General features: G+C 41.0%; 1 long non-coding RNA gene across 1 annotated transcript; it reads right to left on the bottom strand.

The window, feature by feature from the left end:
- Window positions 1–14,655: 14,655 nt before the first annotated feature.
- Window positions 14,656–16,657, bottom strand: LOC148315096 (uncharacterized). Its single transcript, XR_015841279.1, has 3 exons — window positions 16,563–16,657; window positions 15,449–15,601; window positions 14,656–15,344 (listed from the first exon to the last, which is right to left on the bottom strand). It is a non-coding gene; the product is annotated as an uncharacterized LOC148315096 (long non-coding RNA).
- Window positions 16,658–16,897: the final 240 nt, after the last annotated feature.

The raw sequence follows: 16,897 nt of genomic DNA, 5'->3' as shown, positions 1-16,897 counted from the left end.
TTTTTATTCTTTAGCTTTCGACTCAACATGTGACTGTCGTTGTTCTTCTTGTATCTACTGTACGTGTTTTAATTTGTGTTCTAATTTCCTGCTAATTTATACAACACCGTATGAAAAACACTTTGTTACAGCTCCAACTATTATAATTGCAAGTTATTTGTACATGGGTATTTCTTGTTTCGTGGACTAATACTGTGCGCAAATGCAAATGCTCGGCCTTTTATCACAAAAAATGTCCGAAGGGCAAGATCTTAATTCCTCCTCTAATATAAAACCTTCCCGAAGAACAAATCGTATAATTCTAACTTGCTAGATTTAGTCCAATGCACGATACATTTAGGCTAACTCGACGTCGCTCCAGTCAGTAAAGCACGCTTTATGGTTCACCAAAATGCATACCGTGAAATTCTTACCTTGTTTATGCGACGAGGATATTATCCCGTAAGGAGTTACACTGACGCTGTACTGCTTCTTTTTGTATTTCTCTGTTCAGGTCGTCCCTCCCGCATTTCGCCCAAAGTCAGACGGGATAGGCGGCAGCACCTCCCCGCAAGCCAGTACAAGATAGGCGGTGTGGAAGATAAAGATAACACGTCCCTCCGTTTGGATCGGGTATTGTGTTTTCTTTAGAGCTTTTGGTTCGTGTGCACTGTGCAACACAGTCTGAGCGCAAATACAAATGCTCGGCCTTTTATAAATAAATAAAAAATCCGAAGAACAAGACCATCCTCGTCTAATATAAAACCTTCCCGATGAACGAACCTTATAAAACTTGCCCTCCGTCACAGCAAAACAATTTCTGCAACAATTTCATAATCCATTTGTAAAAAGACAACGGTAAGATTTCGTCCAGTGTACGATCAGTTTAAGCAAACTGGGTTTAGCTAGTCAGTAAAACACTCTTTATAGTGTAGCAACGTTAGTAACGCTAAATTCTTACCTAGTTTATGAGACGAGTGCTGTACTTGACTATTTTTTGTAATTTATTATTATTTTTTTTTTTTAATGCTTTATAGAGCAAATTGCACCTATGACAGTTGTTATTACCACAGAAGCCATCTCAAATGGTTGCAAACTCTGAGGGTGACTTTGAACCGGAAGTCCCGCCTCAATCGTCATCTGATTGACAGCGGAATCCTGGAGCCAGAGAAGAGAAAAGAATCAGACACGAAGTTGAAGAAGCGGAAAAAAAATAAACATCGAATCTCCAAGTTCTCGCAACGAGGGTGACTGTTGGGGTCTGGAGAAGTGACCGGGAGATGGAGAGCCCCGTATTTTGGTCTTGGTAAGAGGGTAACTCACTTGATGTTGACGAGGGAACCTATGCCGCTATGCTATATACCGGCGTGAGAAAACTACGGCCCGGGGGCCACATGCGGCCCGTTAAACGTTTTAATCCGGCCCGCCGAATTTGAAAAAAAAAAAAAAAAACCTTGTTAATGTTTTATTTTCAAAATAGTGTGGTTTTTCAAAGACAAGCTTTTGTTCACTTTCATTTAAAATTAAATGTATTTTTTTTCTCAGATGAGATGAGGTTACCAAAACACTCCATCCATCTGCTCCTGGTCCAGCCCCTCTGTCAAATTTTAGAACCCATTGTGGCCCGCCAATAAAAAAGTTTTCCCACCCCTGCTATATACTATAAGCTATGTTAATGTCGTCAGGCCATTATAGAGTATTTCTTCTGACATTTTGAAGGAGAAATAATACTCAACGTTTTATTTTTTTATGATGTTTGAGGCATTCTGACTGAAATACAGTTCAATTGAGGTTACCAGTAGTCATTTCCATTACCTGTCAATGTAAATTAGAATGTAACTTACTACAGTGAACCCTCGGTTATCGCGGTTAATGGGGACCGAGACCACCCGCGAAAACTGAAAATCCGCGAAGTAGCGGCGCACCTTCAAAAATGCTTAAAAAAAAAAAAGTGCGAAGTAGCGGCGCACCTTCAAAAATGCTTTAAAAAAAAAGTGCGAAGTAGCGGCGCACCTTCAAAAATGCTTAAAAAAATAAATAAATAAAATAATAATATATATATATATATATATATATATATATATATACGGGTAGAGAGAGAGAGGGTGAAATGCATGTTATAACAAAAAAAAAAAATTATTAAAACATTTTTTTATTCCCCAGCCATTATTTTTGTATTTATTCAATTACTTCTTTTTGTATTTATTTAATTACTTCGACTTTTACCTGCTGGTACGCCGTCCGGTGTGCCCTGGCATTCTTCATTTATTTATTCATTTATTCATTCATAACTGACAGCCTCGCGCTCCGCTCATGCCCGGGCGGAAGGTGTTCCTCTTCGGCTTAACAACCACGCACGCCGGCCGGTCTCCTCCGGAGCTCTCGCACGGTCCCGAACGGAGCGAAATGTCGCCCCGCTAGTGCCCGGGCGGAAGTTGTTCCTCTTCGGCTTAACTGCCACGCACGCTGGCCGGAGCTCTGGTACGGTCCGAACCGCGCGAAACGTCGCCCCAAATCGTGCCCGGGGGAACGTGCTCTTCTTTGTCCACTCTCCTCTTCGCCCACGTTCTTCTTCGGCGGACGCCGGCCGTCTAACCACTCCAGCGCCCCGTCGTGCCGCTCGGCGAAACTACAATGCCCCCGAATATTTTTTAGACCCGCGAAGCACTGAACCCGCGAAAGGTGAACCGCGAAGTAGCGAGGGTTCACTGTATTGCAACCAGATACCTATAAAATGTCATTTAATTTGCACTGTTTTGATCGCCACTGTTTTGCTCATTGAACAACAAATGAAAAGATGAATCATACACAGTGTTTGTAAAGATAATTGTCAATGTTTTATTAAATGAAATTCCAATGTAAAATTGTGTAATATTGTGTTATATAATGGGTCTACAACATACATTTCTCACAGACAAGTAGAGCTTTTTCTCATGAAATGTGTTGAAAAAAAACTAACATTTGAACATTGTTTTGCGTTACAACATCCGTGTTTACTGGTCATAAATTATTAACTTAAGTTTAATATACACTACACGAGCTGGGTAGCCACCACGCCTCAACCACCATAACAAGTTCGCTAACCCTTTAAGTCGAACGAGGTAGCTAACATATCGGGTTCAATTTGTACCAAAAATATGCTGTTGTGCCTTGTGTCTCTGTATATGTCGTCATGACGTGTCATTTGACAAAGCCTTGTGTCGATGTTAGTTGTCGATGTAACAGTCTTATGTTAGATGTCAATGTATGTCTATGTTAGATCTCAATGTGTCGATGTTAGATGTCAATCTATGTGTCTATATTAGATGTGTTTATGTTAGATGTCTATGTAAATGTTTGTGAGATGTCGATGTGTGTAAGATGTCTATGTAGAGGTTGGTTAGATGTCGATGTCTATGTAAATGTTTATGATGGATGTCGATGTGTCTGTTAGATGTCCGTGTTTGTTAGATGTGATTGTAATGGTTTATGTTATAGACGTCAATGTAAGTGTCAATGTTAGATGCCCATGCATGTTTGTTAGATGTCGATATATGTGTCATTGTTACATTTCAACGTAAATGTTGTTCGTGCAAGTTTCCAGTCCTCCAGCCACGTGACATCATGTGCGTCAAAGTGATAACTCGTACATTTCACGGAGGGAAAAAAAACAGACACCATTGGTAGTTTTGACCGGGAAAAAAAAAATCATTTATTTTTTTCGAACACCTCATGTCTCTTTCAGCGTAAGAATAAACATGACACGACCAAAATAAAATATACCAACACAGGCAAATATTTAAGGAGCACTCAAGAGATACACTTCAGCTCATTTAATCCCACCTATTTTTACTAACGCAAACCCTTCAATTCTAGCGCCCACAGAATAGTGTGCTATAATGCTATAAAAATATGGAGCCTTTACCTGACAGCGTTTGAATATAACTGAATTCCCATTGCTCACGAAAAACTGAGAAACTAAGAACAAACATTTCAAGCACAAGCTTGACTTGACTTCAACAGTTCTATTTTTTCTTTCGTGACAGCTCAGACATCAAAATAATGCTTTCCTTCTATAAAATAAAAACAGCATGACAAAAGGTGCTGAAATAAACTATATACGGAAGTGCGTGAGTGACAGTGTGTGCATGTGTTTTTGCAACGCATGTGTACACCCCGCCATACAAATTACACAATTCGTTGGGTATGTGGTATACACTTAAAAACAATTGCCTTGGAGCAAGTGAACACAACACGTCTCACACTGTATACATGCTGTAGAAGGGCTGGGCGATATGACCTCAAATCAATATCGCGAGAAATCGAGCAATTTTACCTCGATAACGATAAATGCACAATAAATTCCCACGTGGACTAAAATCAAAATAAATGCAGGAATTGCATATTGACTGTTTTTTTTATTGACCAACTGGTACACTTTACTTTCAATGAAAAATAAAAGTACAAAAATCATTTGTATGAACATTCCAAATAGCTTGCAGGGTTCGCGGTTAACTTTAAAAACTGCTTGCCCATAGGGCAAGTGCCACTAAAATTTGCCTTGCCCGAGTGGCCAAATTACTTGCCCGACTTGGGCAAGTGACAATTTTTTTTCTCTAAGAATAAAATGTTTATGGTTGTAAAATGTGCGCCACAAATGTAAATAAACATATAATCTGATAAGCATAAATTAATCTTGTTTTCATCATCAACCATGAAACCCTACTCACAAGAGCAAATGTATCATCCTGTGCAGTTATTGAAAATGTTAATTGTAGTTTTAATAATTAACAAATCTGCATGTTAAATTGGGAAAATGATATTACAGCAATCCAGATGATCAATTTTAAGTCCAGGAGAGCGTATTAATTGAGGAATCACATGAGTAAATTATGAGTGTGGCAAATTTGTGTATTCCTTTAAGACCAGTGCCTGTGGTGCTGCCTCCATAAGTTTCATAGCATAAACAGAACACAGTCACTGACACTATGTCAGGTCACATCATGGAGCTAATGAATTAACAGCCAATAATCAAATATTACTCCCTTCCTTACTCACAACTGAATTGTCTACTTAAAAATATTCGAGCTATTTTAGTCATGTCAGAGGAATCCGAAATGTTCGGATTTGAACGAACTCGTCGCCACTCGTAAACATGCGCAGAAGGTAAGAAAACTTCCGGCTGTCAATTTTCGGCCAAAATATCGTAGGTTTTTGTTGTGTTTTTCAAACTTCAAATGAGGATGCTACGACAGCGAGTTCCAATACTGCGGGATTTATTGACGTCCACTTTAACTCGACATTCACTGAACTAACTGATCCCCGTAGCGCCCGCCCATTACCCCCGATAAGGCCAATGGACCATACCAAAACATAAGGGGTTGTCTGGGTTAAACCATCACCATACAGTGCACACAAACAGATCACACCACCGTTTTCGTCAAAATTAAAGATATTTGGCTGCTTTAAAAAATGCTTGCCCGGTCGGGCAAGTTGCCCATAATTTTACCTTGCCCGTGGCCAAATTTCACTTGCCCCGGGCAATCGGGAAGCGGTTAACCGCGAACCCTGAGCTTGCTTTGCATGACTTGAACAATGTCACAAAGAAAAAGGGTACCTCTTGCGAAATCTTTTTCTGCAAATAGATTGCGCCAAGATGCTCTCATGATGTAAATAATGGCAAATAAAAAAACGCGAAATAAAATGAAAGAAAATGTCAATGCAAGCCAAATAAACAAGTGGGTATTATCGGGGAAAATGTGCCGTCTCGAGTACTCTGCTGCGCAGTCGCCACTTGTCATCTATGGAATGCACAGTTAGGCTCAATCAGGGATCCATGTTGCGACCCGACCACAAGTCGGATGTAGATGCAAAATGCTTGACATGTCTAAGCTCCCGGCCCGATGTAGTCCATATCGGGAAATACGGCTTTCATGAAGCGTTTAAATCCTGTGCGCGCCACGTAACTAGACGAGCTTTATCTTTAGCTAGTGCTAGGCTATCGCGTCCACCTCTGAGACGTTCTCTCGTATGGTGTCGCCTCCGTTCATGGGCTGTTGTCACTTGTCGAACCTTGCTTCTCACTTTGAACTTTCAGCACAGCATGGTTGTGTTGTGGGTGGTGAGAAAGCTTCTGGATTTGAATCGCCAGCAACGAGAGCGACAGACGGGTGGAGTCACATGACTAGAGGCGCTGTAGCGGTCTTAAAGGGGCATGAACATTGCCGCAGACAAAAGGCTTTTCTTTTTTTATTCATCGAATTTACCGACATGGGCAAAATGATTTCGGTCATTGTAATAAATTTCGGTAACGGTAAATTTTCGGTTTATCGCCCAGCCCTATGCTGTAGCATGGCTTTCTTTGCCGTGGGTGTCAAATATTTTACTTTGTTTTCAGAGTGCTTACAGACCTCTTGGTTTTGCCTCAAAATAATTGTCTGCAAAGCAGTCTGTGCCATCCGCATCATTGATGTGCAGGAGTAGCTTGTTGGTAATAAATAGCTGCAAGAAGTCCGCTGTTTGCCGCAGCATCCAGTGGTCCAGCGCTCGCAGTGAAAGTCTTGTCTGGCAGCCCGAACCATCCCCAAACATTTCGAGATGCACGCCCACTAAATTCCAGAAATATAAACATGGACAAACTTGACATTCTTCCAGATTCTGTCTCTTTGCATTGTTTTGAAGTTACTCCTGCAACTTTTCCACTTCTTCGATCCTCCCCATTGTCTGAAAAAGAAGTGTATATTTTGATTTGAAATAATGACCTCAACATACCAATACATTTGTTTATCATCTGAACTGGATTATTTTGAAACAACATTTGGGATGGACATCTGGGATTTGTTGTTGTGTATATTCAGAGTAATCCTTTTCTTGTATATAGCTAAAGCAATAGTCGCTGGCCTTGAAAATGGGTACAAGACTTGACCAAATTAAGATGCCATAAGGTCTAATTTGCCCCTTCTCTACCACAACCGATTTAGAGGCCATTAGTAACAGATTTGAGAAGACCACTTTTAAAGATATGAAGCCAGAGCTCGGCACCGGACCCATTTTTATTATTTATTATAATTTTAATGTATTATTGAGCAAATGACACAATATGTCAGTTGTGATTACCACAGAAGTCATGTCAAAATAGTGCAAATTCTGAGGTCGACTTCAAATCAGACAGGCGGAGACGAGCGCCAGAGAAGAGATGAGAATCAGAAGAGATGTTGAAGAAGCTAATAACAAAAAAAAACAAAAAAACACATCAAATCTCCATGTAGTAGCAACGGGGATGGCTCATGGGGTCAGGAGAAGTGAGCGGGAGATGGGGAGTATGAGGTGCCGTTGGGGACAAAAGTCAGGAATCGCTTCACACTTCTGAAATGCACTCTTACACACCAGTGAAATTGTTGTTGCTCATGCATACTTATGAAACGCTATCATACATACGAGTGAAACGCTCTCATACACACTAGTGAAATAGTTGTTGCTCATACACTCGTCAAATGCGCTCATACACATAGGTGAAACATTCTCATACACACCAGTGAAAGGCGCTCAGGCACAATTGTGAAATTATTGTTATTCATAAATACAACTGAAACATGCTCATGCCCATACACGAGTGAAATGCTTTCATACAAACACCCACACTGTTGAAAATGCTGTCATGAACACAAGATCGCTTACAAATACTAAAATGTAAAAATTAATCATTTATTTAGCAGGGATGCATGGTGGGCGACTTGTTAGCACGATGGTCTCACAATGCAGAGGTCGCGGGATTGATTCCGGCTTTCCTGTTTGGAGTTTGCATGTTTCCCACACGCCTGCGTGGGTTCTCCGGTTTCCTCCCACATTCCAAACACATGCATGGCAGGTTGTTTGGACACCCTAAATTGGTGTGAGTGTGAGCGCGGATGGTTGTTTGTCTTTGTGTGACCTGCGATTGGCTGGCAACCAGTTTAGGGTGTACCCCACCTACTGCCCCAAGATAGCTGGGATAGGCTCCAGCACCCCCCGCAACCCTTGTGAGGAGAAGCCGTACAGATAATGGATGGTGGGATGGCATTCATAATGGACGGCCGCCACGGTGGGCGACTTGTGAGCACGATGGTCTCACAATGCAGAGGTTGTGGGATCGATTCCGGCTCCGGCCTTCCTGTGTAGAGTTTGCATGTTCTCCCAAGCCTGCGTAGTTTTCTCTGAGTTCGCCAGTTTCCTCGCACATTGCAAAAACATGCATCCATTTACTCTGATGCCAATGTTTTCTGTACCTTATGGCAGATTTTTCTCTTTGCCGAAGACTATTAGCACTTGTAGAGCGAGGACCTGTGCCACAGTCGTCAACTGCACCCTAAAATCAGATCATTTTGTATTTTAGACATTACACACTACACAGTTAAAGATGGTCCAAAAAAGAAAAATGGATTAATGTATTTCAACTTACATAATACTCTTTAAAGAGCTGACCAGCTCATTCCCAGAGGTACGTATTGGGGCGTATTGGTCGTCTTTACAGAAGACTCCAGGAGGTAACTCAGGTTTGACCTTCAGCCACAACAGAGTGTTGGGTGTGAGTGCTTCCAAGTCGTTGAGGTCGGAAGATGTCCTTGTGATAGGCCTGCTGTTTATAACTGCTTCAGCCTCACCAAGCAAGGTATATTGACTTTCTTCACCCGAAATTTGTTCTTTTACAGTGACATTCAGGATTTTTCTCACAGACCAAATAAGTCGCTCACAGCTTCCTCCGTGGTGGGAACCTGCTGGGGGATTGCTATGCCACTGAATACCTTTTTGCAGCAAGTGTTTCTCGATTTACTTAGTGTTCCATTCTTTGATTGATTTCTTCATTTCACTGTCAGCTGATCTAAAGTTGGTTCCGTTATCAGAATACATCTCTCTCACTTGTCCTCTTCTGACAAGAAATCTTCGGATTGCGTTGAGACAAGCATCTGTGTCACGTGAAGATGCAATTTCCAGATGTACGGCTCGTACAGCGAGACATGTAAAAATCACGCCGTATCTCTTTACTTGTCCTCTAACCCTACTTACTTAGAATGGACCAAAATAATCAACGCCAATTCTCTTGAAAGGCGGATCGTCAGGTAGCACTCTTCTGATGACTCTAGCAGCTCGAGGTATCCAAAACTGTTGATGCAGATTAGCCATCATGTGGTTCCTTCCAGCGTGAGCTGTAATCTCATGAATGTATCTCAGGACTAGCTTTGTGTTATGTGAATCCTTGGCAAGATGGCTTGCTGTTTTGCTGTTTCAGGCATGGCTGCGTGGCTCAACTGTCCACCAACCCTCATGACACCATCTTGAAGTACTATATTGAACTTGTAAAGTGGGCTACTTTTCTTCACCCTTTTTTGTTTTTCAAATATGGCTAAATCTTTTTTGAAACTTCGCCTTTGACAGTATTTCACAAGTTCTCTTTCTGCTTTATCCAAGTCGTTGCAGGTCAAATACTTTCCTTTGACAGTTCTCTTGAATAAATTCATCTTGCCTTCTTCACCTAATGTGATTAACTCCTTTCTATTTTCCTTTACTCTGTCAGTAAGTCTTTCAGCTTTAGAAACCAGGCTACGGCCTGCTTCAATGCTGTCCAAGACGAATAATGGTTCATCCACTGGCCCAGAGAATCTTTGGGCTACAGTGACTGAATTACATGCACTTGAGTCACTCATTTGACCTCCAGGTCATTAATTGGTAATTTGAAGTGTTTTTTGTGTTTAACTAAATTCCTGGACACTGCCTGATTTTTTTCAGAGCTGTACAACCACTAGAAAGGGTGGTTCCCACAATGTGAGTTTTGCTCAGGTGGCCCAACAATGTCACAAAAACAAGTAGGGGTGTGTGTGTGTGTTTGTATAAGCTACATGTTGGGGACCAACATCGGACAGCACACCCACTGTAGGGGACCAAAATTTTTGTGGGGACCAAAAATCTGGGCCCCACAAAAAAGAGCATTGAATTCAGTGATAAGAAGCTCAGGGGGAGGTCCTGTCAAAGTTTCAGGGCTTCCCAGGAAGGTCACAAAAACAAGACGAGTGTGCTAGAAATGTGTGTGCGGAAAAATTACTCAGGATCGCTGTCTAGTGGTCGGTCCCGGTACTGCACTTACGCACACTTCACACACTCGGCTGGTCTGCGCATGTGCAGGACAGTCTGCTTTATGTCAGGCAGCCACCCTCCCCTCCCCCACAGCCCAACCCGAAAAATTGAGATGTTAGTTAAGTATTTATTCCTATTATTGAGTGAGATTACATATTTTTACTTGGCAGCTGGCACAACAGCTAAGCTTGGAGCACAGTTATTGCAAAATAAAATAAATAAACAGTAACAACAATAACGATTGTTAATATTGTTATACTTTATAGCGTAACCTATTTATACTAATTTTCTGTATGCAATTTCAAGTGCAACTAATATAGTTGTGCATATAGATAGCCACCAAACTCCATACATTAGATAAAAATAAGAGCCACGATGTTAACCAATTAACAGTTCAAGAAAAAAGCAGACATCCAAGAACTTGCTTTGTTACTTTTGCGTGGCCAGAACTACAAACCCCAAAGCAGAGCAAACCCAAAACATCAGAGAAAGTACAATACTTTTGTCAAGGAGTGGTGCTGCTGCTTTGCGATCGCTGCCACCATAGTGAACGCGCTACCACATTCGTGCACACGCACACATGCCACACACCTGTTTTCCACGTCCTGTCAGTCCACTCCGTCGGTCCACATTTATTTCGTTGGTCAGCCATCACGGTTGGGTGCGCACTAGATCGCTGTTAAACCATCTTCTACGCCACAGTCCTCGTGTTCAACAAACATTTCTCCCGAACTCGCCTACCATGCACAACTCTCCACTTTCAAACCGAGCGCCGCTGTTACTTCCGGGTTTTTAGCGCCAAGCACTTGACGCTAGCGTGTGACGTCATGGCGAAATACTAGGTTTTAAAATAAAAATTTTCTTTTTTTTGTACAGTCTAAGTGCATGGGGTTATGATAGATCGAATGAGTATACCTTTATGTACTCACTAACATTTATGTTGATCATAAAATGTTGTTTTGATGAAGAAAACTGTTATTTTTTAGAATCAATTGGCTTAGGGCACTTGGGCAAACTACGGCCCGGGGGCCACTTGTGGCCCGTTAAACGTTTCAATCCAGCCCCCCAAACTTGAAAAAAATTAAATGAATAAGCCTTGTTAATGGTTTATTTTCTAAATACTGTGGTTTTTCAAAGACATATATATTGTTGTAATGCTTTTGTTCACTTTCGTTTAAAATTAAATGTATTTTAGGACTCATTGTGCCCCCCCCCCCCTCCCAATCAAAAAGTTTGCCCATCCCTGGCATAGTGGATGGGCCGAGGAGTTTAAAAGGCACACATCATGCATTTTTCAGTCAGTTTTAGCCAGGGCTTGGTATGGGGAAGACCAGCTGGTTTACATGTAATCATTAAATTTTCCCAAGTTTTATTTAAGTTAATTGGACAAAACAAAAAAACGCAATATTCTTCTGCCAGAGAGTATGTAATATTCTTCTGCCATTTTATTGTAGAGGGCCATTTTGAGCCCCTAACAATATTATTCAACCAAGAGATCATGAGTCGTCGCCCACTTACTTTCTGAAGTCAGCTGGGATGTCACGGCTGTGACCCTCGTGAGGATAAAGTGGTTCAGATGGAAAAGTAGGACTAAGGGCTTTTTCTCAGGTTTCCATGCGCAAATCCATGTATATTAGGTTAATTGGAGACTCTAAATTCTCTACTCATCAAATGACATTCGTGACCCTGATGGATAGATAAAATAGATTATTAATCTGCCATGGGAAGTCCAAGGTGTCTGGTAGAAAGAAATGCATTCATACACTCATTACACAGTCAACCAAGCAAAGACACAAAGCCTAGGGCAGGGGCGGGCAAACTTTTTGATTGGAGGACCACAATGGGTTCTAAAATATGACAGAGGGGCCGGACCAGGAGCAGATGGATGGAGTGTTTTGGAAACCTCACCTCATCTGAGAAAAAAAATACATTTAATTTTATATGAAAGTGAATAAAAGCATTCCAACAATAATATTTGTCTTTGAAAACCACAGTGTTTAGAAAATAAAACATTAACAAGGTTTATTCATTAAATTTTTTTCAAGTTCGGCGGCCCGGATTAAAACTTTTAACGGGCCGCATGTGGCCCCCGGGCCGTAGTTTGCCCTCGCCTGGCCTAGGGCATAAACACATACATGTAATATCCAATCCGCTTATTCTCACAAGGATAGCGTGCTGGAGCCTACCCAGCTGTCAACGGGCAGTAGGCGGGGCACACCCTGAAGTGGTTGCCAGCCAATCGCAGGGCACGCAAAGACGAACAACCATCTGCGCTCAAACTCACTCACAAATGCAACCTCCACACAGGAAAGCTGGGTCCCGGGATCGAACCCTGCACCTTGGGACTGCGAGCCGGATGTCCTAACCAGTCTTAACTCATTAAATACCAGCCATTTTCACTGGAGCAACCCACTCAATCCCAGAGTTTTCCTGGGTTTTGACTAATATTGCAAGGCCCACAGAATATTGTATTCTAATGCTATATAGACATGGAGCACACCCGAAGAAAGATGAGACTCTCTTCTTTCAACAGAAAAAAAATGTTTGTTCCTATCTTTTTCCATTCTTGAACAATCGGCATTTGAAAATAGCTAAATTTCATGAAAGCTCCAATCCCTGGGGAAAAAACTGAGAAAATGAGCTTTTTGTAAACTGATGCATTTTGACCATAATTTGAACTTTGACACTATTATTTATGGCTTTTATGACACCTCTAACATCTAAATAATGCATGCCTTCTATAAAATAACAAAAAAAAGCACAAAAAATATGTTTTTGATAAAATAAATTTATTTGCACATAACACTAAACGACTGAACTGTTGAACTATGTACAAAAATGAAATACATCAGTGTCATACATACTTTTTTTTTGTGTGATATAAAATAAAACAGTTGCCTTGATGCAAGGGCACACAACATAGTTCACACCACATTCTTGTTTCACTCCGTTTGCCTTTGCGCAAACAGACCCGACACTTTCGTTGTGGTCTGGCTTTGCTGGTCCGTGGAAAATAGGCGAGCTTGTGTTTGTCCACTGGGGTTTGTGTGAAAATAATTGTCTGGGAAGTGATTGCTGGCATCCGCGATGTGCTGCAGAAGCTCATCCGTGAGAAACAGCTGCAGGAAATCAGCTGGCTCCTCAGACTCCAAATGGGCAGCGGCATTCAGTGGTCCAGGGGTTGCTGTAAAGTCGATTTTCCTCGGTTGCCATCCAGTGTGACGCCATCCGGAACCACTGCTTCCTGATGCACAACCTGTAAATTACAGAAATATAAACAATTGGAAATATATATTTATTGCTGCATTTTATTGCTGGCGTGTGAAGTTTCATATTATAATTTACCTTTCTTTACACCAACAAGACGAGGAGGAACTTTCTTGCCGCGGGATGCACAATCTGTGAATTTTAGAAAGTATGCATGATTACCACACCATTCAGTATTGTTGTTTCCTCGTCGGGGAGGAGATACGCTCGCGTCTAACTGCACATTTATGCGACATTTTCTGCCCGCAAGATGCATGATATGTACAATAAAAGCATGAGGGGTAAAACCACATGTTCAATGGTAACTTGCGAGCGCTTACCTCCTCGTTCGGGGGGATCTGGTGAGGACTCTCAGCTGCTTTGGCTATTGTCCGAAGGCAGGCGATGCAGGCCGCAAGGCACGCGCACCCTCTTTAGACGCCTGTTTGTTGTGACGATGACGAAGCGTCATCCTCTCAACCAAAGCGTCTCCATCGCCTTGATGCTTTTAGGAAGCTTTTTTTTACAAAAACGCATTCCTCGATCGTCATTTGCTTGGAGGATTTCATTGCTAACGCTACTAATGCGACTGCTGCTAGTGCTGCCGATGCTGCTGCTACCCACGCTGCTCTCCACACTTATAAGTCTACCCCAGGATCCCGCCCCCCATTTGTACCTCTGGCGCAGATTCAAGGCGGATCTTTTGCACCTCTGCCCCCTGCTGGGTGATTTTTACATGATTCACAATGCGGACAAGGCTGATTCTCAGTCAGAGGTTGCATCAGACCCTTATGTACACTATGACGTAAAAAAGACAGGAAACGTACTTATACGTCTTTGGTAGAGGGCGCCATTGCATTAAAAGACGTCTTTGTACGTCTAAGGGAGTAAATGAGTTGAACAAAGTACAGGGTCCTTCACCTGACTACAGATGATCTTCTGGGGACTTTATTTGGTTTTAATCACTTTTGGGGTCTGTATCTATGCACACTCCCTGGTTTTGCTACCTTCCCGGGTACCACATACACACTGCTTAGTTTCTCTGCCTTCGTGGGTACCACATACATATTGCTTGGTTTCTCTGCCTTCCTGGGTACGACATACACACTGCCTGGTTTTGCTACCTTCCTGGGTACCAGTCACACAAACGTCAGACGACTCAGCACATACCGACTGTCTCAGCACTACACACTTTCACTCCAAGGCAGTGCTGTGAACCAACTTACTGACAAGAGGTAGTATTTAGAATTTTAAAAAGTGCTTGAAAGGTTTTGTTCATGTAAAACCAAGAGATTATGACATTATTATTATTATTTAAATCAGTATTAAACAGCATCAGCATAGGTTAAAGATATTATACAGACTATATACGATAAAAAAATACTAAACCACCCTTGCTTTTCCGTCATTTCTTGTATAAGTTAACACACAGATGTATAACATTTGTTTATACAAATATAACGATTAAAAAGTAGCTGATTAGAGTTTTAATTTTGTATTCATTAATCTGTAATAAAAATGGACATATTTTGGTTAATAAAATTAACAAGAAATAAAAGTAAAGGGTGTTCTAATACTTTTTTCAAGATTGTCCTAACATACATTTAATGTTTACAGTATATGTCTTCGGAAGAAGCGCAGCATTAGATTTTTTTTTTTGTTCTCTCTGTTTGACTTCTGAATTTGAATTTCTGTCACAGATGTGCTTGAATTCTATTTTGGATGATTTGTGTTAAACTGCACAAATATTTGAAGAGCCATAGAATTCAAGAATCACACCAGTGCTGCTACTCCTCCGAACGGGTGAACGCCCTTGATTAACAACCTGCATTGAGGTGGCTTTTGAGATTCGTGGTGTGGGAGAAAAATCTCTGAAGGCATTCTTAGACTTCAAGAGAGGGTCCACAATTTTCAAAGATTCACTTCCGTCTGAATCAGAGGCCTCACTTGTATCCGGAATATATTCATCTCCACTGTCATCTGAGTTGGAGTAATAATGCTTATCCATTCCAAAGTCAGCCTGTTTTTTTAATCTAAAAAACAACAACAACGAAATATAAAGGATAGAAGGCAGGAGACCAATAAAATATATGCAATTTGCTTGTAAGATTCCCTGAAATCTATATGGGTTGTTTACCTGTATACTTTTGGTCCTCCTGAGCCTTGGGATAGTAATATGGTCTGGGTCTGAGGCGCAAAGTTCAGGGGCAGGATTTGACAATGATTCGTCAGAATCTGTGTCGTTATTCCAAGGAAGATTCAGCCCATATTTTTTGTCCAAGGGAGGAGACTGGGTTGCATCAGAGTCCAAGAGAAAATTGAGAACCCATTAAATACTTAATCCCCAGAGGAATCTGCACAGAAAAAGGTCTTAATTCTATTTGAAAAAAAAAAAAAAACTAAAATATTGATGAATGATATGACAAAATAATGTAATAACAAAATTAATTGACCGTAACAAAAAGCTCCCGGGAGGAAAACTACATTAAATGTTTTTTTAACAGGGCAGTGAAAATATTGGAAAATAAAAACGATAATAAATAAAATAATATAAAAAAAGAATTCAATGTGTATCGATGGACCCATATGAAATACTTATATCGCTATGTACTTATCAGCCATATCGCCCAGCCCAATATGTAACTGCAACTTCAAAACCTCGGGCCATAACAGGATTGTAACATGGGATGCATATCTTCATTCCTAAATTTGTAGATCCCGAGGAGGCTGCTCAATGGTCCTGGTAATCTAAACCTCAACCAATTCGGTCACAGCCAATGTTCTCCATCCTTGTTAAGAAGTTTTGAAATGATTTAATAGATATACTATTGCAAACTATACCAGAATTTTAGACATTTTAAACTTTTGATCACAATTTTACCTATTTTCTAAAAATCTGAAGAATCCACATGCCAAATCACCTGCTGTAGACACATAGGTTCTGTTCTGACAGATAATTCAGTTACAGGTTGTGTACTTAAAGCCAATAAGAGGGCAATGCAGCAGTCGACAACCTGACGAAAGCTTAAGTCTCCCAATGAGAGAACTGTAGTGGCTGGTAGGTTCTTAGATTGTAACATAGTAAAGACATATACTAGGCATAACTGTATATCATATGATGATGAGGGAAAATATTATTAGCTACGATTTATGTCCAGATATATTAGAAAACTTGTCCAACCAGCACAGGTCTATCTAACTGTAATTTTAACATCTCAAGACACGACAGGATGACCACATGATACGCATACCTCCTTTTCAGAGTCTGTCAAAACTTGAGAAGGCTGCTTCGATGTTCTGGTGGCATCAACCTCAGCCGATTCAGTCATTGTCGGTTGTCCTCCATCCTAATGAACAAGTTGAATATTAATTTAATGAATTAAAAAAAGAAAATGGATCAGAATTTTACACATTTTAGGCTTTGGCCACCCAAAACAAAAACTAACAAGTTCACGAATGAAACAAAACCAATTACTTTAGCGCATGACAATTAATCTTCAGTAGAGATATGTTGTGACTGATATTTCAGTCACAGGTTGTCTTTTGAACGCCACCAGGGGCGCAATGGAGCACAGGACAGCCAAAA

This window comes from Idiotropiscis lumnitzeri, unplaced genomic scaffold (assembly GCF_059441095.1).
Source record: "Idiotropiscis lumnitzeri isolate Australia: NSW breed Sydney's pygmy pipehorse unplaced genomic scaffold, RoL_Ilum_1.0 HiC_scaffold_128, whole genome shotgun sequence".
Taxonomy (NCBI): domain Eukaryota; kingdom Metazoa; phylum Chordata; class Actinopteri; order Syngnathiformes; family Syngnathidae; genus Idiotropiscis; species Idiotropiscis lumnitzeri.
Note: the sequence above shows the minus strand (reverse complement) of the source record. Positions and strands in the feature narration are given on the sequence as shown.